General features: G+C 39.3%; 1 pseudogene; it reads left to right on the top strand.

The window, feature by feature from the left end:
* The first annotated feature begins 1,345 nt into the window (after positions 1-1,345).
* On the top strand, positions 1,346-7,670 carry LOC150060354 (immunoglobulin kappa variable 1D-13 pseudogene; annotated as a pseudogene).
* Positions 7,671-7,925: the final 255 nt, after the last annotated feature.

Genomic DNA, 7,925 nt, shown 5'->3' with positions numbered 1-7,925 from the left:
ATGTCTATGTAGCTGTGTTTATATTTCCAATACCATGTCCTTAGCATTGGGTATGCAAATATTGAATCCTCGCTCTTGTACTGTTAGGATCTAATATCCACATATTAAGGATACCATGCGCCTTCTGTTCCTTTGGTCTTGACTTGTCTCACTCAACATGATTCACTCTAGATTCATCCACTTCCCTGCAAATGCCATTATTTTATCTTGTCTGTTGGCTATGTAGAATTCCATTGTCTGTATACATTCATCTGCAGTAGGGCATCTGGATTGTTTCCATCGCCTGGCTATTGTGAATAGTGCAGAGATAAACATAGCTGAGCAGGTGTCCTTATCATATTTTGGGTTATGATGTTCAGGGCAGATGCCCAGAAGTGGTATGGCAGGATCATAGGGAAGGTCAATTTTCAGTTCTTTAAGAAACCTCCATACTGCTTTTCAGAGTGGCTGAACTAGTTTACAATTCCACAGTCCCATTATCTTAAACTCAGAAGAGAGGCATTCTTATAATAACTGGAAGAGACCACCAAATGAAAGAGATATTTATGTGTAGGCAACAATATAGGTTCCAGATAACCTGAGTTTATCTTCTTTTCAAGGAGAATCTCTGCTTCTGAACACAGTAGCTGAAGTAAAGATGTTTAAAACTCAGAAGGAATAATATGAAGACCCCAGGCACGGACCTTTGAAATTACACAATGCTAAGCTGGCAAAAAATGATTATTCAGGCATAAAAGGAGAAAATCTCTGAAAGGACTTGATTTTTTGGTCATCTGAGATAAAACACACAAAAATGAAAGAGAATTTAAGGCTGAATAGTTGAATACAGAAGTGTGGAAATTTTCTTTTCAAAGCAACAGTTATACTTTCTTATCTCATATCTAATCATTTTATTATGAGCCTGTATTGCTGGCATGTGGCTACATAAGGATTATCAGTGAGTCAGAGCAATTCCAAGTCTTTTTGCTTTGTTTAATAAAGCCATGTGCCAAATTTGGGTTGTGTGAATGCTTTCTGTAAATGTCTAGAAATAGCAATCCATTGGACAACTGTGGTCTCAGATAAAGAAGAAACTGTGAATTTCACAGAGAACATTGACCTGATCAACCCACAGGAAGGCAACTTGGTGATTCTGTTCTGTGTCCTCAACATATCATGTTGATGATCTAGGTCCCCTGAGACTCAGAATGGATGCATTCACTGAGATGAGGCAGCTGGACCTCTGTGCTTATCCTTGCCCAGAGGCTGCTGATTTGCATGGCCAACAGTACAGCCCACTACCCTCAGCACTTCTTCATAGGCTGCTGCTCCCCCTGTGCAGCAGTCAGTCCAGTCAGTACCCAGCATGGACATGAGGACCCCTGCTCAGCTCCTGGGTTTCCTGCTGCTCTGGATTCTAGGTAAGGAAAGGGGCAACACTGGGAATTAACCCAGCTCAATGTGATCCATGATGCTTTATTCTTTAGGGAAACCTTCTTAAAAATTGATTAATAATGTGGATATTTGTATTCATGTTTCCACACAGGAGTCAGGTGTGACATTCACATGACCCAGTCTCCATCTTCCCTGGCCGCATCCCTCAGAGACAGAGTAACCATCACTTGTAGGGCCAGTGAAGACATTGGATATGGTGTAGCCTGGTACCAGCAGCATCCAGGGAAAGCTCCTAAACTCCTGATCTTTGCTGCAGATAGTTTGGAAGCTGGAGTCCCATCCAGATTCAGTGGCAGTGGACCTGGGACACAGTTCATTCTCACCATCAGCAGCCTGCAGCCTGAAGATTTAGCCACTTATTACTGTCAGCAGTATAACAATTTCCCCCCCACAGTGATACAAGTCATAATAAAAACCTGCCATGGAAGCAGAAGTGAGAGGCTGAGCTGCCCCAGCTACTCCCCCTGATACCTTCACATTCTCATAGAATTCTCATAGGCATTCCAGCTTAGAAAGTCACTTGAATGTTTTCTTTAGAAAGAGATGATTTAAGTTTTTATATTATAGTTGTTCTTTTCATGCTCAAGTTCAATAATACTTAATATTCCCTCCTGACTTAATAAGGGACACAGATTATAGCTCTAAGGATTGAGAATTATAACATTACCTGAATTCATACACCAAAAGAAAAGGAATATTGATTTTTAAAGTGAATGATTTTAAAACCAATCATAGGATCATTAAATGAGTTTATCCTGGGGTCTATGCCAGGACTGTGACAAAGTTTCAGACTAATTTCACCTGAGAATTTTATAGAGAGTGATTGAAGGTGTAGCTCATGGGACTGCCAACAACGTGAGAGTTTGATCATAGGCTGGAGAAACCAGAATTAAGATACCCACTAACTTCAGCCCAAGTGAAGACAAAGTCTGAAGGTATGGTCTCTGATTCTACTGCTGCCTGCTCATGTGTCGTGAGCCAGTGACAGGCAATGATATCTTGTCCTCTAGGATCAGCATTTGTAGATTCTACCTGTTAGACTGAGGAAAATTCCCAAAGCAGCATTAACTTGTACTTCTGTGAAACGTGTCTGACCAAAAACAGTGAGGGTAAGATCAGCAAATTCTAGAGTTTCCTTTTGCCTTGGAAAATCTCCATTCTTTGTCAAATTAAATGTTCTGCTGTGTAACATAAAATAATACCACCCATTCTTATTTGGTAGTAAATAAGTGACTGATGGGAAATAATAAGTCACCCAATAGTTGTGCAGAGCCATGAGCTTCCCTCTCATTATTTGAGGATCAGTGGAGATGGTGGAAGGACCTAGACTCTCCTCCCCAGCCTGCTATCCATGGAGAACTGGCCTCTACCTCCTGCAGGCCTAGGCAGAGCTCTGCCCAATGATGGAAACAATTAATTGAGCTGATTTTTGTAGATGCCAGACCATTCTCTGTGGCTCATCATGAATGGATTTCACCATGTTCTCTGGGATTCCAGTCTGTTTCAATGGCAGTAAGCTAGGAACATAATTTTAACTGACTATCTTCAGAATTATTTCTGAGTATGAAAGAATACAATACTGTCTGCTCATTGGACTCAACTGCACTCACAGTGCTATAATTTTGAGTAGGAATCTACCTGATTGCCTTGCCTAGCTGTAAAATCGTTCCTTCAGTGTCAGAGGAAGAAATTATAGCAAAACCTTTAGGAAGATGGACCAGTGAGACCTGATATTTGAAGAGATGACTGCAATGTTCAGATGAACTTTCTCTAGTTTGTTTGTACAGTGTAAGAATAATAATTGAAGCTTTATTTGTGGAAACTATACACATGCTTTTTGGATTAGCACTTATGATTTAGCTTTAGTGATCCGTATTCAGTCGTATAATATTGGTAATGTGAAGACACTCCTTTCTCCTGTACTATTGCTTTCTTTTTTTAGTGAGCATGTATACCTCTACATGATGAGGGTACATTCAAGGGAGCATGATCCTGAGGGAGAAGCCAACAAGCGCATGTCCACTTAGTTTTAAATTCTTACAATTTATCCAGAGTTAAAATGGATAAACTCTATTCAATGCATTTAAAAATAAAAATGTAATGCTAAATGTCCTTAAGAAATCTCATTTAAAACACTTCAATTAAAAAAATCATTTTCTTTTTTTCATATTTTTATTGTAATTAATAGAAGGGTTACATTAGATTTGGCAGATATAAGGTGCATTACTTCACATACATTGATACCCTTTCTCCTGTCTTGGTCTCATTTCCCTCCCCCCACCTCCACCCTCATCTTGTTTTCCCCCCTTTCCTATCAAATTTCAAATAACTAAATATGCATATATCCAATATATCAGATAACAAAGTGAAGTACTGTAAAAATATGAGATAGCCAAGGGACAGCAAAAGAAATGAGAGATAACATAGGACACTAAGGACAAAAATCACTCATTATATGCCTTTTGTTTCTATATCCTAGAGGTCCTTTCATTTAGTGTCATACTGTATGGCCTTATGTATCTAGATTTTGCTCTTTTGCAAATCTCTGCCCAAGGTTTCTACTGATTATGACAAATGAGGGAGACTGTTGGACTTATGTTCCTTTGAGTCTGCCTTACTTCACTTATATGATCTTTTTAAGTCTTTCCATTTCCTTACAAATGGGGCAATGTGATTTTTTTTCTGACAGCAGCATAATTCCATTGTGGATAAATACCACACCTTGTTGATCCACTCATCAACCGAGGGACATCTAGGTTGGTTCCATATCTTTGCTATGGTAAATAGTGCTGCAATGAACATTGTTGTGCTAGTGGATTTAGTATGTCCTTGTTTCTGGACGGTTGGACAAATGTCAAGTTGTGGAATTGCTGGGTCATAGGGGAGCTCTATGTTTTGTCTTTTGAGGAACTGCCATACTGCTTTCCAAAGTGGTTTAAGGAGTTTGCACTCCCTCCAACAGTGTAGTAGTGATCCCTCCTAGCCACATCCCCTCCAGCATCTGTTGTTATTAGTTTTCTTGATCCTGGCCATTTGAACTGGTGTGATGTGGAATCTTAGAGTTGTTTTGATTTGCATTTCTTTTATGATCAGAGATGTTGAGCATTTCTTCATGTGTCTATAGGCCATTCTTATTTCTTCTTCAGAGAAGACTCTCTTTAAGTCTTTGGCCAATCTTTTAATTGGATGGTTGTGACTTTGGAGATTAGTTTTGGAGTGATTCAATTTTTTGATCTGTTGATATATTTCGGATATGAGGCCTTAGTCCATTGTATGGTTAGTGAAGATCGTCTCCCACTTTGTAGTCTTTCTAGTTTATGTACTAGCTATGTCCTTTGCCATACTGAAGCTCTGCAGTTTAATGCAGCTCCACTTATCCAGCCTTTCTCTGATTTGTTGTGATTCTTGGTCCTTATTAAGAAAGTTTAGAGCTGTGCAAAGGAGGCCTAGTGTGTCTCCTATTCCTTCTTGTAAAGTTTTCAGTGTGTCGGCTTTTACCTAGAGGTCTTTGATCCATTTGGAGTTCATTCTAGTGCAGGGTGACAAAGAAGGATCCAGTTTTAGTTTTCTGCAGGTGCTTCACCAGTTCTGCCAGCACCACTTGTTGAAGAGGCTGTCTTTCTTCCATTCTATTTTTTTGGCTCCCTTGTCAAAGATTAGGTGGCCATAGGTCTGTGGTTTAATATCGGGGTCCTCATTTCTGTTCCATTTGTCTTCAGGCCTGTTATTTTGCCAGTACCATGCTGTTTTGATTATTATAGCTCTGTAATAGAGTGTGTGCATGTAGGATGTGTGAGTGGGGAGAGGGAGAGGGAGAGGGAGAGGGAGAGAGAGAGGGAGAGAGAGGGAGAGAGAGAGAGAGACAGAGAGAGAGAGAGAGAGAGAGAGAGAGAGAGAGAGAGATAATATGAGACAGGTTCTGATGGACCGAGTGACTGAGATGAGTTTAAAGAGGGACTATGTTTGTATTTGGGGAGGGAACCCAGTGGGAGGGGGATAGGAAAGAAGAAGGTGATGGAGTTGATGTAACTGGAGTAAAGTATACAAATGCAATCAGAATAGAAATCATAGAAAGTGGATAGGAGGTTAAAGAAATCTAGAGTGGTAAACGTGGGCAAATAAATTGTATTTATGTATGAAACTTTAATAATGAAGCTCTTTTGGAAAAGTAATATATGCTAAGGAAACTGTATTGAAAATGGCAGAAGAGGTGGGAGGAAAAAGGATTAGTAAAATCTGGTTTCTATTCTTACAGGATGCAGTATCAGACACCTCACATTGCATACACAGAGAGGTCCAATGGTGAAATACCAGGGAAATAAGATAAATATGTCTGCTGCCACCAGCAATGTCCACTGGAACCCTGAACCTAGCATTAATCAAAAAACAAAACTCACAATTAGGCAGTGCCTCCTAGCAGGATGGATTTTTGGGGCAAAGCCTCTGCCATTGATGGTTCTGAGACAGTAGAAACCTGGCATTGCCTCTCTTCCTTTTCTTCTCTGTGGCACCAAAGCCATTTTCAAGGGAAGGAGTTTTGTTCCTCAGTGTGCATGTAAACAGAGAAGTGACCTGCCAGAAGAAATGAATGTTACAAAGGAGAGGTGAGGGCTCAGAAGATGATTGGATCAACAAGATGTGGTATTTATATACAATGGAATTCTATGCTGCCATCAAATGGATGACATTGCCCCATTTGTAAGGAAATGGAAAGAATTGGAAAAAAATCATATTAAGTGAAGTAAGCCAGATCCAAAGGAACATAGGCTCACTGGTTTCCTCAATTGTAATAAATTAGTACACACCTAGGACTCTCCTACCAGAGGATTACGATAGTGCAAAAATCTAGGTACATAAGCTCATAAAGGATGAGACTAAATGACAGGATCTCTAGGTTTTGGAAACAAGAGCTGTATCTTGTATGATTGTTGTTCTTAATGTACTATATTATTTCTCTTCTCTTTTGTTGCCTTTTGTTATATCTCATATTGTTACTGTATCTGATGTTGGTATCTGGTATATTTTATATACGTTTATTTGGTTATTTGAAATAAGAAAGGGAACGGGGGAAAACAAGATGATGGGGAAAGGTTGACGGAGGGAAATGGACAAAAACATGAGAAAGGGTATCAGTGTGTGAGAAGTAATGCACCACTATCTGGAATATAACTGTAACCTCTCTATACATTACCCCAAAAATTAAAATTAAAATTTATTAAAGGATGGGACAGGGAAATGCAATAAAAGTAGCTCCAATACTGAAGAAAATTTAGTAATGGAGTGGAGTGAGATGGATGGGTGAAAATGATGAAAGGGGTGATACTGACCAAAAGCTGGATGGCATTGCATGGCATGTCTTTTTCTAAGAATTAATGGGAAATGCCTGATGTCAAGTATCCTAAAAACAGGTGATTGGCAAAAGGAGTATTCAGAAGAGAAGGAAATCAGTCATTTATAAGTAGTACACAGAGCACCAATTCAAAGCAAGTTGAAAGTCCATACAATTCAGATCATAATAATTTGTTGCACATATTATATTTTTCAGAGGGTTGTCTTTCAGTAAAAATTGAAATGTATCTGGATAACATTGTGTCTGGGTATTAAAGGCTATTCTTAACCATATAACATGGTTAAGGGAAAACACATTCTATTCCTCATTTTTTATAGGCCAAGTGGACATCTGGGGTCTTTATCTCTGTACATTGTCACTGAGATCATCCAGCTTGCAGCTCTGCCCATGCCCTGATGATTTGCATGTGCCTAGAGCACAACCTACTTTTCTGAGCACTTCTCCATAAACTTCTTTTACTCCTTGTAGGAGAGGGTTCCAGTCAGCACACAGCATGGAAATGAAGGCCCTTGCTCAGCTCCTGGGACTCCTGCTTCTCTGGCTCCCAGGTAAGGAAGGAAAATACTTGAGATTACTCATAGAAGGTTTAATAGAGATGCTTTCATACTTTCATGCTGTTCATGCTTTCCATGACTTTTTATGGAAGTACTTGGATAGAATAATTCAATTAATGACTATTAAGTAGTGACTATTTGTTGTGTTTTGTTTTTCAGCTGCTATACGTGACATCCAGTTGACTCAGTCAGCACCCATATCTGTCTCTCTGGGAGACAAAGACACCATCACTTGCACAGCCAGTCAGGCATTAGCAGTAGTTTACATTGGTACCAACATGGTTGCAACCATAGCAAGAGTTTCAGTTATTCTCAAAGAAAGGACAATCTAGTATTTGAATTAAATATGCTAGTGACACAAAGGAATCAAACCCATGGATGCAATATTATTTTCTTCCCTACTCAGAATGTGTCTAGAATTCAGAATCATCATCAATATCCCAGAGAGTATATTATCAATTAAAAATTTTTAAAAATCACCTCAGATCTACTGATGATGGATTCTCACTGATTCTTCAGGATTCTAAATGAAATATCTCGAGGTTTAATTAGCTCCTTAGGAGATGAGTATTGGGGTAGAGAGATGC

The sequence above is a fragment of the Megascapheus bottae genome, chromosome 7, assembly GCF_031878675.1.
Source record: "Megascapheus bottae isolate mThoBot1 chromosome 7, mThoBot2.hap1, whole genome shotgun sequence".
Taxonomy (NCBI): domain Eukaryota; kingdom Metazoa; phylum Chordata; class Mammalia; order Rodentia; family Geomyidae; genus Megascapheus; species Megascapheus bottae.
Note: the sequence above shows the minus strand (reverse complement) of the source record. Positions and strands in the feature narration are given on the sequence as shown.